The 20,098-nt window shown below is 41.1% G+C and overlaps 1 protein-coding gene across 1 annotated transcript in view; it reads right to left on the minus strand.

The window, feature by feature from the left end:
• The window catches only part of sipa1l3 (signal-induced proliferation-associated 1 like 3), a 150,679-nt gene extending 136,598 nt beyond the window's left edge, over positions 1-14,081 (minus strand). The window contains exon 1 of the mRNA XM_078533365.1: positions 14,002-14,081. The gene's annotated coding sequence lies outside the window, so the exon portion shown is untranslated. The remainder of the gene's footprint in view (positions 1-14,001) is intronic.
• Positions 14,082-20,098: the final 6,017 nt, after the last annotated feature.

Consider the following 20,098-nt stretch of genomic DNA (forward strand, 5'->3'; position numbering starts at 1 on the left):
ACAGAAAACATTGGCAAAGGCCATGGCACAGCCTGGCTGCTTTCACCATTCTTCCAGGCACTGCATTCCAGGTCATAAAAACTCACTGTGGAAGAAATATTTCTCTTCATTTCCTCCCCCTTGCCTTTTCCTTCTACCCCTACCCCACTGCCCTTTTGCCAATTATCTCAAACCTGTGTTCTCTGGTTATTGACCATCCTTTGGAAACAGTTTCTCCTTATCTACTTTTAGCAAACGCCTTCATAATTTTGAACATCTCCATGAAATCTCCCTGTGACCTTCTCTGCTCTAAGTAGTACAAACTCAGCTTCTTGCAAGTCTCCACCTAACTGAAGTTCCTGGTATGATTGAGGGGAGATTTGATAGATGTGTACAAAATTGACAGGTTTGGATATGGTAGACAAGGAAAACTGTTCCTGTTAACTGGTGGTACAAAGGCAAGGGGACACAGGTTGAAGGTTTTGGAAAAGAGATGCAGGGGGGCTGTGAGGAAGTATAAAAAAAACACAGCAAGTGGTAATGACCTGGAACTCGCTGCCCAGAAGAGTGATGGATGTGGAAACAATCAATGATTTCAAAAGGAAATCGGATGGGCACTTGAAGGAAACAAACTTGCAGGGCTAAGAGGTCAAGCAGGGGAGAAGGACCTACTGGGTTGCTCTGTGGAGAGCTGGCATGAACTTGATGAGTTGAATGGCCTCCTCCTGTGCAGTAACTGACTGAAATCTCACCTTCACTTAGGGCTCGCCATCCTTTCTAAAGTGTGATGCCTATAATTGGACACAATTCTCCAGCCGAGACCTAACCAGTGATTTATAAAGGTTTAGCAAAACTTTCTCTTATATTCTTTATTAGGATGTGGGTGTCATTTGTTGTCCATCCCTAATTGCCCATGAACTGAGTGGCTTGCTAGGCCATTTCAGAGAGCAGTTAAGAGTCAACCACATTGCTGAGAGTCTGGAGTCACATGTAGGCCAGACCAGGTGAGGACAGCAGATTACCTTCCCTAAAGGGCATTGTCATGGTAACCATTAAAACTAGGGTTCAATTCTAGATTTTTTTGTAATTAATTGAATTTAAATTCAACCAGCTGCTGTTGTGATGGAATTTGAACCCGTGTTTCCCAGGGCATTGGCATGGGCCTCTGGATTACTAGTCCAGTGACATTACCACTCCACCAGCATCTGCCCAACTTGGTGAACAAGAAAGTGCTGCAGGAATAGTTTCCCTTGCTCAGGGGGCATTCAAACCCTCCTATAGGTGTGCTCCTACACAATTATGAGGGGCATAGATAGGGTAGACAGGAAGGAACTTTTCCCCTTGGTGGAGGAATCAATAACCAGGGTACATAGATTTAAGCTAAGGGGCAGGAGGTTTAGAAGGGACGTGAGGAAGAATTTTTTCACCCAGAGGGTGGTGGGAATCCGGAGCTCACTGCCTGAAAGGGTGGTAGAGGCTGAAACCCTCATTTAAGTAGTATCTGGATGTCCACTTGCAATGCCATGGCATACAAGGCTATGGGCCTAGTGCTGGAAAATGGGATTAGAATAGTTAGGGACTTGTTTGGCCGGCGCAAACTCAATGGGCCGAAGGGCCTTTTTCTGTGCTGTAGACCTCTATGACTAATTCTTTAAGTTGCCTAAGCTTTCCCAAAAACATTTTGTCCACAAATTCTCTCCTGTTGACCACAACAATGAACTTCACAGTAGCCCTGTGCAATTTCAAAAGTATGCACAGACACACAGGAATGTATTTTTACAGCTCAGTTTGAGCAATATGCGATCCATTGTTTTGAGACCACCAATTACTGTAGCTCACTGGCTCCATTTTGTTTTGGTCACAGTAAAGACACCTCATGCTGTTAAGAGAATGGTGCAGTAACTTGCCATTCCACATGAAGCAATCATGGTTCATAATAGATTCCTGGGTTGGTTTTCTATTCCAAAAATGTCAACAGGCACGGGGACAACGGAAGTGTCAAAAACATGAGCTTTAAGTGGAATTATTTCTTGGGGCTAGGGGAAGGGTGAAGAAATATATTAAAGAGGACACTACTTATCATTTTGGTTAAAACAAATGTTCCACTCAATCTAGGAGGATATTACAATGTGACTTATCATTAAAGATGCTGGAATTCAGTTGGACAGGCAGTTTACTGGTGTGTCCTTTCTGGCTTTGCCGAAGGCAGCAGTAATGAAGACAGGACCAGAACTCCTGTAGAAGCACATCTTACTTCAGCAGCAGCAGTGTCACTCTTCCTTATATTCTGTTCGCACTACTTTTTAATTCCGCCCCAAATGCTTCCTTCATTTTATGAAATGCTTTAAAGCCTTGCTGTGGGAGTGTCCCTTGGAGGTTGCAAGTCCATTAACAATCACTAAATAACACAGAGAATGGCTAATATGAAGCTAGAGAAGACTATAGAAAACAGCATATTTGCAGATGCTGTTAGGCCAAACCTGATTAAAATTCCAACTTTGACTCCAGTTGGTCTCAATATTGTACTTTTGAAAGTTTAGGCTGAAGTGGATTCCAGAATCCTAATCTAGGTATAAGGTAGCTGCAGGGTCTCAGGCTATATAAACAAAGACATCCAACTGCTGCACAAGAGAGTAAGATAAGAGTGAAAACCTGAATATAGGCTTAAGTCCTCCAGGCATTTTCTAACGCAAGATTTATGTTAGTTAAAGGTTAACATCAAACTGTTTTGTACTAGATTCCTTATAGTGTAGTGCTGACGATTAAAAAACGCCATGCTGCATGTTTTTTTTAAAAACACCCGAGGGTGAAGGCATAAAAAAAGTCTTCGTTAAACAAAAAATTTAAAGGTTGAGGGGATCAAGTGTACTCATTAATAAACTAGATGAGGTAATATAGCAGAGTAAGAATAGGAAAGAATACACACTTCACAAACCCCTCTCAGCATTTCCAACACAAGATTAAGGAGATAAATTGGAAAAGAGAATGGTTTAGAGAATTATTCTACAATAAGGTCAGCTCCACATTACACTCAAACATACTAAATTGAATGGAGACACTGTCAAGTTTAATATAACATTCAAACCACTGGAAAGTAAAGTCTTCCATAGCTTCACATTAGTCATTCTACAAACTATTTAACATGGCTTCAAAAGCTGCTGAATCGGCCTGTTTTCATCTATTGGAGCAGATTCAGCAACAGAACTGCACGTGTGGAAACCTTTCACACACGGTTATTCTGAACTCATACTAGTAATCAGCAATCTATCCAGGCTTTCCCCAATGTCAGCATAGTCCTTATAGGCTAGATCTTTGTGGACTAAGACATCAGCCTGCCCCCACCTGTGCCAAAGTCACTTCCAACTGAAGTGCCGGTGATAACACAAGTGATTATCTTTATTGCCCGTAGTGAATAGGGGAACAAGCTTCTGAGGAGGGTTGGGAAGGTGGTGGGAATTTGGCGGGGGGGGGGGGGGGGGTGCGTCAGGGTGCTGAGTGGTGGTATGGAAAGGAGTGTTTGATACCCAATTCTTTATTCACCAAGATGAGGGCTCAGTGGTGGGCAAAATAATACTTCTCTAAAACACAGAGACTGTACTGGAATATAAGGATGGATTAGAAATATTTCTCCTGGAAAGCTCTACATTCCAACTTTAGTTTGTTGCATGGGCTATTGATATCAAGCACCAAAAATCCATTAGCAGCAGCGAACAGTAAAGTCAGGCATGAAGGACACCACTACTGCGAAGTTGGAATTATAACAAAGGCTTGTGTTACACAGTATAGCAAAATGAAACAGTGTGGGGGCGGGGGGAATATCCATATAAAAATAAAAGCCAGTCATGGCAAGCAGTTCTGAATAATTCATATCAGAAGATTAAATATAATTTGCGCAGAGCAGTCAGCATTACGAGACAGAATGATTTGTGCACAGTTGACCTCTTTTGGAGTTTCTGCTCATTGAGCGAGTGACAGAATATAATAGAATTACTTCAAGGCAGCAGATATGATGCGACAGAACTGACAGGCCTGCTCCAGCCTCCAGACTTCTTTAACAAACATACAGAGCTTCACTGTAACAATGCACTGTAGTAGCTCATTGCCTCGTGTCTTTCAGTCTTCCATATCTCGTGTCTTTCAGTCTAAGCCACGGTTTTGTTCTCTAATCATTGGTATGTGTTTGGTGCTGTGGCCAGCATAGTTTAAAAAAACGTTAAAGTTTTCGCACTTTTGGAGTGTCACACTCTCACCTTAAATGTTTGGCTCAAGTTGACCTGTGTCACTCGAAAGTGTTGAAAGCAACAGACAAGTAGGAGCAGAGTTTATTATTCCTATTGTGAAGATTACAGAAGTGCAAATGCACTATGAAGTATTAAAATAAAGACATACCATGGGACATATAGAATAATAAAATATTCTGCCTTATTTCAAAGCTTTTCTATGTGGGAGTAAGGGTGGGGAATACTCATACACACCCCAGGCAAATACTAATATATTCCTAAGGATCCACTGCCATCTCTTCAGACACCAAGAACAAAAGGAAAACACTACCATAATGACTAAAAAAAATTTTTGCAATGTAACTGAAGAAAAGTTAGGTTAGTCAACGAACAGAAAAATACTGAAATCTGATACTCTCAGCAGCATCCAGAGATCATCCCTAGGGTAGAGGAATCCATTATGAAAACATGAGCATATTGGTAGACAGTTCGAATCACTTTTACGATCAGAGAAAGGGGAAAGAAGTTCTTCATTTTTTGCTGGAAAAAAGGAATGGATTTAATTAATGCCAATTGCAGTTTGTTTAAATCTGAGACTTGAGCATCACAATTATACATTTAGCTACTAGATTACACTAGATGAAGTGTGACAAAACTACATGGGAATTCATTGGAGCATGCCCGAACACTGCAGAAAAGAAAATGAAGGTGCCTCACAGTTTTAAGGAGTGGTAGAGGGTTAATCTCAGTCCTAAATATACTATTCATCAAGATTTATTTGGGCTGGTGGGGAAGTCAACACACAATAATATGCCCTTAATCTCTGACCTATGCTGCCTTAGTAACCATCTTTTCATTCCCCTTGGGCAGTGATAGACCTACATTTCAACTGGCCAAATGTTGATATTGCAAGTAGATCAAAATTATTGCTGACCTTTGCTCCTTTTCTTCTATTCTCCAGCCAAGGAGCTGAGTAGGCAGCCTGCCCCCAGGAATCTGCCGCTCTATAGCAACTTTTATATTGACAGAGGTTGTACTATCAGTTATTCACCTCTGTCAGTATAATGGAATGCTCTCCACTTGCCAGGATGAGTGCAGCTCCTCAAACATTAAAGAAGCTTGACACCATTAAGGGCAAAACAGCCCATTTGACTTTATTCAATCCCCCATCTTAAACGTTCACTTCCTTCACCACTGGCACACTGTGGCTGCAGTGCGTACTACCTACAAGATGCACTACACCACCATGCCAAATCTTCTTCAACAGCACCTCCCAAACTCAACCACCACTTGGAAGGACAAGGGTAGCAGGTGCCATCAGTTCCAAGTTCCCTTCCAAGTCTCACACCATCCTGATTTGAAAATATATTGCCATTCCTTCTTTGTTGCTTGGTCAAAATCCTGGAACCCCCCCTACCTAATAGCACTGTAGGTGTACTTGCATTGTATGGGCTGCAGCAGCTCACCACCACCTTTGCAAGGACAGTTAGGAATGGGCAATAAATGTTGGTCTTTCCGGTGACAAGCACATCCCACGAATGAATAAAAAATGCAGCACTCCTCAATAAGGCACTGGAATGGCAGACTAGGTATTGGAACAGGGCTCAAAACCTCCAGAGAGAGCATGTTATGAACTGAGCCAAGCTGACACATAACTGATCTGCTGTTCTAACATCCCAGAGAACGTGACCCATAAACAAACAGTTTCTGGATCAGAGGATCAGAATATGCTGGGAAATATATAGATCTGTCTGAGAAACAACTGTTATTCAGAAACAATAGCTAACTATTTCTCTTTCACATTTGACTTGCTGTGAACTATCAGCATTTGTTGTTATTTCAGGAATTTACCCACAGCCGTCTTCTAGAACAGATGCAAAAGAAGGAAGAATGGGCCCAGGCCTGCGCAAGTGTAAATAGCTTATACATGGTACGATGAACAGAATGCAGGGAGAACCTCTCCAATCTCAACAAGAACTGTACTTTTTGTAAGAATTACATGATTACACCTTTTCAGAACATTATGCACTGTGATATTAAAAACTGTCAAAATAAATATTCACTTTTACTACATATATAAAATCCCCAGTAAAAAGTCACCAGGTTCATCATTCTCAACTGCATTTTAATGTCTCACACAAAATAACGATGGAACAGTACATCTTGTTACGGCATCCGTTTGAAATGCATTAATATTCACAGAATAAAGAAACTGGTTTTCCAACCTAGTGCGGACAGCTACAGAATATACCCGAGGCACAGCAAAGATGAAAAGCAGGTTTATCTACCCAATCTACTCAGGAAATTCCCCTCCCCCAACCCCCTACCAAATAATTTAACTCTGCTCGCTGCCTAATAGACTAACATCACAACAGTGACTACACTTCAATAGCACTTAATTGGCTGTAAAGTGTTTGGGACATCCTGGGATCATGAAAGACAATATAGCAATGCAGTCTCTGCTTCTTTCTCTATATAAAAGAGATGATTTTCACTTAAGGAGGCCCCAGGAATGGGAAATGGAAAAAATTCACAATGGACCGTGCTGTCGAAGTTCAGGCACATTGTTTTGGAGAGGGCACATTTTTTTATTTAACCCAGCCATTTGTGCTCAAGGGAGTTCCATTACCCATCTATAACCTTGGAGAGAATATTTTACACAAAACTGGAGAGAGAAAATCTTCCCCTTTTAAATTTATTCCTCAGCAAATTTTGTCTGTTTCCACTTGAAAATGAATTTCCCATTGAGAGTTCAGTCTGTGCCTCCTTTAGTTCTGATGCGAACTAGAGTTTTCAAAATTTTCTCCCTTACATCAAACTGCAAATGACAGATAGAAATTACACTAAGATGAAAGCAAAAAACTGCGGATGCTGGAAATCCAACACACAAATAAAAATAAAAATACCTGGAAAAACTCAGCAGCATCTGCGGAGAGGAACACAGTTAACGTTTCGAGTCCGTATGACTCTTCAACAGAACTTACACATTGTACTCACTGTCCAGCCATCAGGTTCCTTCCTTCACGAAACGAGACTTCCTTACTTCCCTGCAATCTGTCCCATTTCCCTCAATATCCTCAGTCTCCTTGCCTTGGTTAATATTCAGACAGCCTCCAGCACAAGTTTCTGGGCTCAAAACCTCTCTCCAGTTACAGTGACGGCTGCTGAAAACCTCATCAACAGCCGGCAGCACGAACAGGCTCGCTGAAGATGGTGCAGCAGTTGGTGTTACTGATACAGAAAGAACATGGTTCTTCTGCTCATGAACACCTCCAGGGTGAACAAACTCATTCATGGAGTTAATGCAGCATCAAAATCCAGGGCTTGTCCTGGAAGGATATTCTGACCAAAAGGTTGAAGTTGTGAAAAATCAGAAAAAATGTTAGCTTAAGAGTTCTGCAAGCACTCAATACACTTCAAACTGATCAAAGGAAAGTGGGTAGATAAGTATCTGAGAAGGCTACCCTACAGCAATTGGATGCTGCATAGTTACCGCTATTTAAAATTACTTCCATTTGTTTTACTGGGGTCCGTAGAAGGATTGAGATCTAGTTTTAACAAATATTTCTTTCGAGTTTGACGCAGCTGATCAGGCTGGCTTCCTCTGCATGATGCAGCTCAGTCGTGCGAGTCTTGAAACTATTTTCTAAGCCTCTCATCCTGATGCACAACTGCAGATGTCCTAGGAGAGGTGAAACTCCTCTTATTTTTGGTTGTCAAATTGAATCTTGAGAAATGTGTAGTATTCATTTAATGATTTTGTTTCAGATTATACAACCCATGCCACAGGAAGAAAAAGGTCATAAAAATTTTCAACTAGCACTTTTAAGTCAGTTTAGGAAAGACGTTTTATACAAGCAGATAAAGTGAATGCACATCCACCTAGCCAATTTTCATCCAAATTCAGTAAAAATACTGTAAAACTGTCTGTGCTTTAGTTTTTTTTAAAATTCAGCTTGATATACACATTTAAGGAGAGGGCTTTGTCACTACACTGCCTCTCGAAATCTTTATTGAAGAGCACATAGCTGTCCTAATTAATTAGGCAAAATTGTACCAAACAAGACTGGTTTACCATTACTTACAATGTGTTAGCACTAAATAAACTAGCCCTTTCTAACCTAGAACTAGCAGAGTTTCAGTGAAGTACAATTATTTGTGCATGAAATTGCCAATAAACTATAAAAAACACCCAGTAGTACATCTATGGGTTTTGAATTGCATTAAATTAGGGTGAAGTACTGTTGGCTACAAATCTGGCATTACAGTAATGACAACAGTGATTAAGGGCAGCACATAAAAAGCACATCTCAAAATACTGAAAGGCCATTTTTCTGGCAAATTATTTACCCCAAAAAGCCAAAAGTAAGTCCAATGGCAACATTGCAGGGTGCACCAACCTACACTTTTCAGTTAGGTGTTCAATGTTAATATCAAGCAATTTCAAACAGTAGTGGTTTCGTCACCAGACCAACATTAAAAACAGTCAGGTCATTTATCTTCAATTAGCAACAATTCTCTGGTGAAGTGTGATGGGTGCCTTGTGGTTTAATGGGTATAGTCACCTTCTAGGGTAGAATTAAATCATTATAGATCAGCAAATCTCCAGTCTATGTTGTACCCAGCAGCAATGGCAGTTTAACCATTGACCTCAGCACCCTAGGCTGGAGTTTAAAGCTCCTGATCTTAATACAGTGACATATGTCGGAACATAGGCATATACATGCACATCAGATGAGGACAGGAGAAGGGCCAAGTGCTTGCTGCGATGTCTCTCATAGCTGAATAGCCTGCAGATGCTCATTGTTCAGGCTCACAACTGAGGTCAGCACCTACATAAAACACACACGTCCCAACGTGAATCATCACTTTACAGATAAGAGGGGTAAAAAAAAAGGCAACTTGATCAACTTAGTTTAGTTCATTCAATTTTCTGGGATCTCTCAAATTCAAAAAGAGATCTGAATTTATACAGCATCTTTCACAACCTCAGGCTGCCCCAAAGTGTTTTACAGCCAAGAAAGTACTTTTGAAGTGTAGTCACTGTTGTAATGTAGGAAATAGCCAATTTGCACAGCAAGCTCCCACAAAGAGCAACGTGATAATGACCAGTTAATTTGTTTAAAAATAGGTTTTCATTGAGGGATAAACATTGGCCTTGACACAGTGCCACGGGATCTTTTACATTCACTTGAGAGGGTAGATGGGACATCAGTTCTCAATCTGAAAGACGACACTGCAACACTCAGTACCAGAGTCAAGTGTCAGCTAGATTTTTGTGCTCAAGTCTCTGCAGTGGGACTTGAACCCACTACCTCTTGACTCAGAGGCAGAGTGCTACCAACTGAGCCATGACTGATACAGCTGGCAAAGAACAATGTAGTGGTCAAATGGTGCTTTTTCATATATGAAATGCCAGTCTAATGTGAAAACTTAGGAGTTAGTACTGCCCAACAAATATTCCACTCCATAACTCTTCAATATAGGCAACTAAAGTGAATGTGCTGATAATCTAAATGGTAGTACATTGTTACTTTAAAACCTAATACCTCTAGCAAATGTCTGTCTGAATTACACATGCAAACACACTTTATATTGTCTAAACTTGCCATGGGATATCCAAAGGTTAATGCATCCAACAAAATCTTTACATTAGACACACACAGATTGAATATCTACATTGACAGCACAATTTAAAAATCTAATATGAAGGTTATTGCTGCAGATATGCATTCAAATCAAAATTATAAAGTATTTTCCTCATCAGTTGATACATTTGCTACAATTGTATTCACAGGTCACTTCTTCAACTTGTATCCAATTACCAACTGACCATTTCTCTCTTCCCTTCCCCCACTGCCCAGGTAAAAAAAAAGCTAAACTGACCACTAGATGGTGCACAACAGCACAAAGTCCTTCCATCAACACAAGGCAAGGAAGCACAATGCCATACAGTACAGGCAAGGTCAGGAACCCGGTCACGTGGGAATCACCGCACAAACTCCTGAATCCAAAGCATAACAGCTATAGTACAAGATTTTAAAAGAAAAAAAGCATGCATTTCTACACCATCTCCAGACCTCAGGATGTCCCCAGGTCCCTTGTAGCCCGTTATGTACTTTTCGAAGTGCAGTCACTGTTCTAATGTAGGAAGGTACTAGAGCCACATACAAATTAAGCTTTTTAAATAAGAAGGCCTCACAAAACAAAGACTTGGCAAACCTGGTTATGTACAATCAGGATTCCTTTCAATCAGGATTTCTGCATAATTGGAGCAAATCAGAGCTGCAGAATGAAATGTCATGCTTGAATCAGGATTATGCTTGGATTAGGTACAGTATGTGCAATACAGGCAGCACTATAGTGATTGCTACTGAATAGCAATGAGCGTTTATAGTCTAAGCAACACAGCAGGCAGTTTATTTACTGTAATAATTAGTCAGTTAAAACCCATGCTGCTACAGACAATGAGGTATCGCTCGTCTGGTTGCGCCTAAATTCAAATTGGATCAAATTCCTTTCTTCCCACTTGTCATGAAGGTCGCCAATGAGAGGAATTTGAGGTAGTCTCAACCCACCACAAGCCAACAGCTCAAAACAACCCATAATTTTCTGGTATGGAAAAGCCACATGAGTTCAATCTGCAGACCTCTAGACTGCATTGATCATAGGAGCGCTGACGGAGACTGGACAAAAAAAAAAGGTAATGTATTTTGTGGGAAGGTTTTGGGCATCCTACGTCCAGACACCTGCCAATGCTACAAGGTGCTGTGCAGAAATAGCATGGAGAGCACATTCCATTCCTCAACTTACCCTTTCACATCTCCCACCCCAACTGCAATTCAGTAATGAAGGAGCAATCCAACCTTCATCAAAATGGTATAGCCCCAGGTGATGCTGCCCCAGCAGTTTGCTGCATTTTTGAGAATAGCTAAACAAAAAAATTGCCTACGAAAATGTTCAATTGGAATGATCATTTAATTCAAACATGGCTGATGTGTTGTAATTGGAAAGGGAGAAACAGGTTCTGAATTCATAGTGAAAAATTTGCTTACCCATTGCACTATTCATTTAGGCAATAATTAATAAGAAACATTGAATTCTGATGAAATGCTGGGAGGCCAGAGGCTAATATACAGGTGCAGTGACAAAAAGGTCGATGTGCTCTGCTTAATCAGAGCATTATTTCAACCGCTTAACAGGTCAAAGTACTTCCCACTCCCACAACGAACCAATTCTTTTATATAGACTGCAAGGATGCATAATCACACAAAATGGTTTTTATGAGCCTTGCCTTTCCATTGTATATACCAGATGGCAACGAAAATATAAAAATGTACAAGTTCCCTTTCAATTCACTCCAAAATAAATTTCGAGCCATTTAAAAAAATCCTTTCATGTTTTAAGCTTTGTTCGAGTCACAGTTCCCAAAGCAACAATGACTGCCACAGAATTAATTTTTTGTATGGGAGGGGGATTTGAATACTTTATTAAAATCTGTTGTACAGTTGATACAGTCACATTGTACACAGTCTCTAAAGAATGCAGATTTGGAATGGTAAATATGCTTAAGGAAACAAAGGGAGTTAAATTAAAAAAAACTTAAACTTGGTAGCCTGCCAATCAATTCTCTTGTAAAGCCAGTGAGTAGCTGAACCACATCCCAGGTAGATAGTAAATTAAATTCCTAATCTGCATGGAGCTAACTGATCTCTCAGTATGGTTGTGGTAGAAGCATTACAACTAGACTCAGAACCTCGAGAACAGAACACAACTAGCTAGAGTTCCCAACTGCCATCCAATTACCTCTATTGCTACTGCATGTACACAGGCAGTGGTTGGCAACTCAGTAATGAAGCCTCAACAGTTCGACAGTAGCTCAACACCCACATTCCAGCATGAGAATTGCCAGGGAAAGGCGCCTGTCCTCCGGTCTCAGTAAAAGCTTGGGAACACTTGGGGAATAATGGGCAGAAAACTAAACCCCAAAACAACTTTTCCCAAATTGTTCCTACCACTGGCATGGTACAGTAGCAGGAAAACAGTAGGTTTTCCTTCATTAGAGATTCCACTGCAGTAGACGGCTATTGCCAAGTGTGGGACACATGACCTTGAAGAATTAAGCATTTTTGTGGGACCCCAACACCTTGTAAGAAATTTATTTTAACTTTCTGTGGAAGCTATTTTTGACAATGTGATGTCCTAATACCAGCCATTTCAATCATCCTTTTGCTCTCCCCACATTCCCATGTTGTCCTTCAAGAGAGAGGAAACAAGAAGATTATGCTCATGGACACAGACAATAAGCACCCCGAAAGGGATTTTTAAATTTTATTTATTCATTCATGGGGGTGTGGGCTTCGCTGGCTGGGCCAGCATTTATTGCCCATCCCTAATTGCACTCGAGAAGGTGGTGGTGAGCTGCCTTCTTGAACCGCTGCAGACCGTGTGGTGTAGGCACACCCACAGTGCTGTTAGGGAGGGAGTTCCAGGATTTTGACCCAAAGACAGTTGATGTTGAAGGTGTGTAGGGAAAAAGATATGCCCATTGCCCCACTGTTCTATTGACCGTCCAAGATTCTAAGTTGTCGAATACCCAACCTACACAAAGTTCAAATTCATTCCGGCCTCAGAAGAAAATGAATACAACAAGATTGCAGAGAGCAAAGTTCTTTCACTACCATAATAGAAGAGCGAAACAGGTGACCCGCCGGCAAAAATCAGCATAAATTATGCAGGCAGCAGCTAAAACAACCACTTGAGGGAGGAGACCTACCCATGGAACATCCACAATACCAGTCAAAATTCCAGCTACAAAAAAAAGGAAACCAGGAGCCATTTCTACCCTCTATTTCCAAGTGCACTGAATCACATTTCAAGTCCTGACAGCAGCTTATCAAATGAAGGTTTTCAATTTCCAACAGTGCAGCAGGTCAAAACACAGCACTTTGTGACGAGTGTAAAAACCTGCACCACTCCACAACACAGCTGCAGCCCGCGATAAACAAAGACACAGTTCCTTTCGCGCATTTTAAGCTTTATAGAATGGTAGCCGCGCAAAACCATTTCTATTTAGCCTTTGGTCAGACTTCCAATTGCGGAACAATTACTTTCTGTAGCATTTTACCGTCACAGACATACGCAATGCCACATTAAATGCCCGCTTTTCCCGTTTTGCTATTGATTTTTTTTACAATACTTGCTCTCCAAAGTAGATGGTACTGTTGTGCACCCAACTCTGAGACATGTCCACTGCCAGCCCAGATGGTACTACTGATACCAATTTAAGATATCTATTGGCTTCACGTATTACCAGGGTTCAGGAGAGGGAAGCGGCGAGTGGGATCATTTTTTTTCCACCCCAAAAGACACATGGATTGTAGCAGCCCCGGCTCGACACTAACTGCACCAGCGGGACTCACTCTTGCACAGGATCAGATCTGCATCGTGAACGGGAAGAGGGAAGCGGCGAGAACGTGGGTCGGGTCGGGTCGGGGGTGGGAGATCTTTTGCGACCAGAAGGATCAGGGAGAGGGAGGTTCGGGAATCAGTGTGGGCGGTGAGCAGGAGGTACGGTAAGTTACATTTCTTTTGAAATGTAGAAGAAGTGTAAAACAGAGCAACTTTGGAGGGTACAGTTTTAATACTTTTTTTTTCTGATAAGGAAGGTCCTACAGTTTTAACATGGGCTCCTATGGGAACGTTTCACTTACAGCAGTATTTTCAGGAACGCAGCCACAACTTACTGTAAATCCTGTCCATGCGATTCGAGTTTGCAGAAAGTTGGAAAGGATTACATTACCGTTTAATCACTGAATCTTCCTTTGACCAGAACCTCTACGTCTTCATTTCTCCAATGCCCTTTTGGCAGAGGTCTCGTGGTGCGGTGGATAATATCCCTCCTGAGCCAGAAGTTCCGGGTTCGAGACCCACTCGAGGACTCGATGGCCGAAGGTGTGTGTCCCTTCATAATGCAGCCCAACAGGTTGATTATCACTCTGTAAATCCTACCAATATGCCTGTGGTAGGCAACAAGAACCATGGTCAGCCAGAACCATGTGGTAGCGGCAGCGCAACAGCCTCCCCACATTAAAAGGCTCCATTCCAAAAGATTCTGGCCACGGGATTCTGGCCATAGGAAGCGTCCTCCTCGATTCCAGGGACTACCAGAGAGAGACCCCCACCCCCCATTTGACATTGCATACCAACAGTATGCAGCTTTACCTGCTTACCAACCAACATCATTAAACTGGCTCCAAATCAAAAACCAGTTGGACAGCAAAAATGCTTAAAAACAAAAATTTACCATTACCACCAGGCAGCTGTTTAATGTGCTAATCATTTTAATACTGCATCCTTGTCCGGGAGATTGCAATTCCTCTTCTGGTTTCTAATCTTAATCTCATGCATTGTGCATCCACATGGGAGGGGGATGATTCTTAATTCAAAGTATAGAGTCCTTATGATAAACCCATAAATGTTTTAAATACCAAAGGGACATTTTAATGTCAATAAATATGCTCAATCAGCATAGAGTATTATACATGCAGTTGTAATATTACTGTATTTTGACACTCCACTACTGGAATCACATCACTAATGTGAAGATCCACTAATTACCAATGAAAACCATCTCATGAGAAGCATTTGAACAAAAACAGAACATGGGCAGCAAATGTGTGACCTACTTGACCTACTCAATATTCAGGCCCGTGAGCCACTAACCCAAAGGTCTCTCAATGCTTCACACATTAACCAACTGTTTGCAATTAATTATTCAACCTCCATACTGCATCACCCACATTGTTGCAGTGGTTCATAACAGCACTGATTGTTACTTGGCTTATTCAAAGCATTACATGATAATACATAGTAGACACTTTCACACAAAGTAATATGCTTTAAAGGTATAATATTAAACATTAACCAAATTGTACCCACCACCACAAGGCTTGTAATCAACAGCAATTCACCCAGAACATTTTGTTGAGACTCATTTAGAAGTGCTCTTGTCTGACTCAGAGGTTGTAGATTTAAGCCCCCTTTTCAGGACTTCAGCACAAAAATCTAGGCTGACACTCCAGTGCAGTATGAGGGAGTGCCACACTGATGGGGGTGCTGAGTTTCAGATGAGGTATTAAACCAAAACCCCCGCTGCCCTCTCAGGTGAATGTAAATAACTCAGAGCACTACTTCAAAGAAAGGCAGGGTCTCCTCAGTGTCCTGGCCAATAATTATCCTTCAATAAACATCACAAAAACTGACTTTTTTTTTAGAATCACTCCACTATTTGTGGGATCTTGCTGCACAAATGGCTGCCATGTTTCCTACATTACAACAGCGATTACACTTCAAAAATACTTCATTGGTTGTAAACTGCTTTGGTGTGTCCGGTGGTTGTGAAAAGTGGCATATAAATGCAAGTTTTTAAAAAATTATCAATCCAATTTTGGAAGCCCAACTTCTAGAATCATACCAGAGAGTTTTGTTTTTGGGGAAAAAAAAAGTTGAATTCACACCCATGAGTACACTATCAAGAATCTGGTGACAACACTAGCCATACAGTGACAACTATCATATTTCCTAATTCCCTATCATTCCAAACCACTAGCAAAAACTCACAGGAGGGATTTGAGCACCACTGACCCTTTCATTTTAAAATCACTCTTCCCTATTCGTGATACTGCAACTAAATCTCATTCTGATGCAAACCCTCAACAAATGAACTAACGTCACACTTAAATTAAAACACTAACAGCAGTCTTTGATTAAACTAAACTGAATGTCCTGCACTAATAGACCACTGGGACACATGCCAGACTGTTCTCCTTGAACTTCATTTCATAAATGCACAGCTCCCAGAGATTTACCATTAAGTAAGGGATTTGTCATACTGTTGAACCACATTTCATTCCTTAGATATCATACATTAAGTGCATATACTCTTGACTTTAAAAACCCAGTATGTTTTGCGATTTCCAATCTTTAAGGCCTATTCTGAAAAAAAATGCTGCGTGAGTCTAAACCCCTGTAACAGAAATAACTGCTGCAGAGATGTTGTTATTTCTCAGTAAAACACGTACCGGATGCCTCCCCAAAGCAATGTGGCTAAGGTTGGGAACACAACATTATGGGGAATTAAGCCACTACTGAAATAATACCACGTGCACTCATTAAATTATGCTCAGAAAATAAAAGTGTCCAGCTTTGTCTTAACACAATGTGCATGTGACACTCATTACTGCTCTTGCATTTGTCCCATAATGTTCTTTGGGCCATTAAAGAATTCTCAATGCTCCAACTTTTCAGAGGTGGAGTTCAAGTTGTCTTGCAGGCACCGGTTCAATCTCCCAGGGTGTTGAGTTTCCAATTTCAGCCACACGGCTATAAGGAGAGAAAGACCAAGCTACGGCTGCCTCAAAGCTGTAAAACACTGTATATGCAAATTACATGTACACTCAACAAAAAATTGTTCAGTAGCCTGTGTTATGGTCTCATTAATCTCCAGAATTGTGGAATAGTTTCCTGACAGCAGAGACTCATCTAGGCTGTTCTTTGGTTAAAGTAAACCAAATGCATTACAGAACAAAGATCAGTTTGAATTCCTCTAAAGTAACTATAGATTACGCAATAGTTCACCACATTAGTGGTCTTGTAAAACTTGGGATTAAGTTCTTGATCCCTTCTCCAGTTTTCCATGTAAGTGAACTGGTGATCTCTCATGTTGCTTGTGGTGGGGGCCATTTATTTTTAAAGTGAGATCACAAGGAAAAGGAGCTAAGACCTATACTTACAAAACACCACCTTAAGCGAAAGAGAGTGGGAGAACACAGAGGATGAGTCTTGAATTAGTGGTTAGATGGCTCCAAACAGGTCAGAGGAATTGAATACTGAGGGAAGTAAGGAGCAGAGTTTGGGCTCATGGGAAAGCACAAGTTTGAGTAAGAGACATTGTGATGAGTCTTCATTTCAACAAACAGCGAGAATGCAGGGAGCTCTAGAGCAAAGAAACCCAAGAGGGCGAGACATTCAAGCCCAACTATTTGTGGACCGTTCAGAGGCACCATCAGTAAGTCACACATCTGTCTCCGTAGTGACTATTGCAGCAATCATGTACGGGAGTGGTGGGGTGAGGGGCAGTGTTGGAAAAATCAGGCAGTTGGAGGATGCCAGTATTCTGTCCAGAAGAACAGAAAGCCAAGTATCTAATATGCAAATTAAAGGAACCGCTTTATCAAATTTAGTTTGCCAAATGAAACTGTATCAGAGGGGTTGGAGTGGAAATCATTTACAATTACTACAACTGAATGTATGATAATAGGTGTGTGAGGGGGCTTAATGTGAACATTTCATCTCTACTAAATAAAGTTCCATTTCAGTACATGTATCATATTTTTTGGTGTATGGGTGGTCTTGATACTTCAAGCAGCTCCTTGCAAGTCACCTTCAATAGATTTCACGAAGCAATCACTAGAGTCTTATGTAGATAAGCCGTTAGCCTGAGCCCTCCTGCAGCTGTACATAACTATGCCTTTGGTGTGCTGTTATCATGCACGTTCCAAATTTATGAGCGTCCACCGAGGGTCTGGAAACTCTCAGCAGCAAAAACGGAGGAAACATTTAAAAAGTCCATTAGAAAATGTGCTTAAAATCTCCCATACAGTGCTTTAGCCCCTTCTGTGTAGCTGCAGTAATTAACATTAATGGTTACACACCATACTTCTGCCAAGTAGCAAAATTACTAAAGCAAAGAAAAATGTTCAATATAAACACCAGAATGAATGCACCAGCAATCATACAGGATGTATACAGTTCCTCAAATAAAGGCATTCCTTTTCCAACTTCCCCCCACAGTCAGTTATGGGTGCAGCATCACAGAGCAGACCTATTCAAAAGCAGAGGCCTCACCAAACAGGTTGACCACAGTTATGTAAAATTGTGGAAGATGGCTAAATCAAGCAGTTTTCAGGATGCCAGTATTCAGCGCCAGAGGGACAAAGTGATAAGCAGCCAAATGCATAGGTTGTGAAACCTGCGCATACAATTTAGTTCGTCAAAGTTTTAGATAACCCCCAGCAATTGATCATTAATATAGATGGATTGGAAAAAAAAACTTTGTATTTACATCGCACACCTCAAATTTCTAAAGCACTTCACAACCAAGGAATTACTTTTGAAGTACAATCATTATTATATAGACTAACAAGGTAGGCAATTTTCACACAGCAATGTCCAATAAAAAGCAAAATGATACATTTGACCAGTTAATCAGTTTTTGATAGTGTATTGGAAGATTAGGGTTGTCCAGCTAATTCGCAAGAACTCCTTGCTCTTCTTTGAATAGGTCTTTGATCTCCCCTTGAGCCATCAGAATCTCAGCTTACCTTGTGTTCTGATGAAAAGTCACTGAATTGAAACATTACTCTTGTTTCTCTCTCTACATTTGCTGCCAGATTGGATGAGTATTTCCAGAACTGTTTTTATCTCATCTTATCCTCCAATCTGAAAGCTTGCACTTCCAACAAAGTAGCACTCCCTCAGTATTGCACTGAGGTGTCAGCCTAGGCCAGGCATTGTAATAAAAGTCACAGATAGTCACCAAATGTCACCATATTCAACTCGATTACAATACACCAAGCCGGTTTTAACTTAAGTGAATAATTTTCTGATTTTACATCTTCGACAAGACTCACCCATTGATAACAAAAAGCAGTCATGAATTCAGACATTTAATCCTACAAGCTTTGAATTGAAAAATTATCCCCATGTTCCATCCATTCAGGTTCTTCTCTCATGAACCTTTATGAAGAGGCTCTAACACATTTCACAATTCAACACCACATATCCAAGCTTTTCTTTGACTGTTCTCTCTGTTCCTACCTCTTCATACCCACTTTAAAAAAAACTGATAAAATGTCTAATTTAAATCAACAATTTGAATATGCAAAATTGAAACTGTTCAACTGGTCAGACCTTTAGCAGCATGATGCTAGAACTGGGGATTACCAGAAATGGAAACCAAGTTTTGCCTATTCAGTTAAGTCAAATCTTACATGCAATAGAATAGAATCTCCGTTTTTATTTTATAGAAGTTAGTTTCCAAACAAATCAATCTCACCTTCTAAAACTTAGTCTGTAGTCTTGAGGTACAAAGCAGATGCTGAAATTTTATTTTATTCATTTATAAGATGTGGGCATCACTGGCTAGGCCAGCATTTATTATCCATCCCTAATTGCCCTGGAGGTGATGGTGGTGGTGAGCTGCCTTCTTGAACCACTGCAGTTCATGCGGTGTAGGTACACCCACACAGTGCTGTTAGGGAGGGTGTTCCAGGATTTTGACCCAGTGACAGTGAAGAAATGCCAATACATTTCCAAGTCAGGATGGCAAGTGGCTTGGAGGGGAATTTCCAGCTGGTGGTGTTCCCATGCATCTGCTGCCCTTGTGCTTCTAGATGATAGTGGTTGTGGATTTGGAAGGTGCTGCCTAAAGAGCCTTGGTGAGTTTCTGCAGTGCATCTTGTAGATGGTACACACACTGCTGCTACTGTTCATTGGTGGCAGAGGGAATGAATGTTTGTGGAATGGGTGCCAATCAAGCGGACTGCTTTGTCCTGGATGGTGTCAAGCTTCTTGAGTGTTGTTGGAGCTGCACTCATCCAGCCAAGTGGAGAGTATTCCACCACACTCCTGACTTGTGCCTTGTAGATGGTGGACAGGCTTTGGGGAGTCAGCAGGTGAGTTACTCATCACAGGATTTCTAGCCTCTGACCTGCTCTTGTAGTGGCAGTATTTTTGTGGCTAGTCCAGTTCAGTTTCTGATCAATGGTAATCCTCAAGATATTGATAGTGGGGGATTCAGCAATGGTAATGCAATTGAACGTCAAGGGACAATGGGT

Source organism: Cetorhinus maximus, chromosome 32 (assembly GCF_964194155.1).
Source record: "Cetorhinus maximus chromosome 32, sCetMax3.hap1.1, whole genome shotgun sequence".
Classification (NCBI taxonomy): domain Eukaryota; kingdom Metazoa; phylum Chordata; class Chondrichthyes; order Lamniformes; family Cetorhinidae; genus Cetorhinus; species Cetorhinus maximus.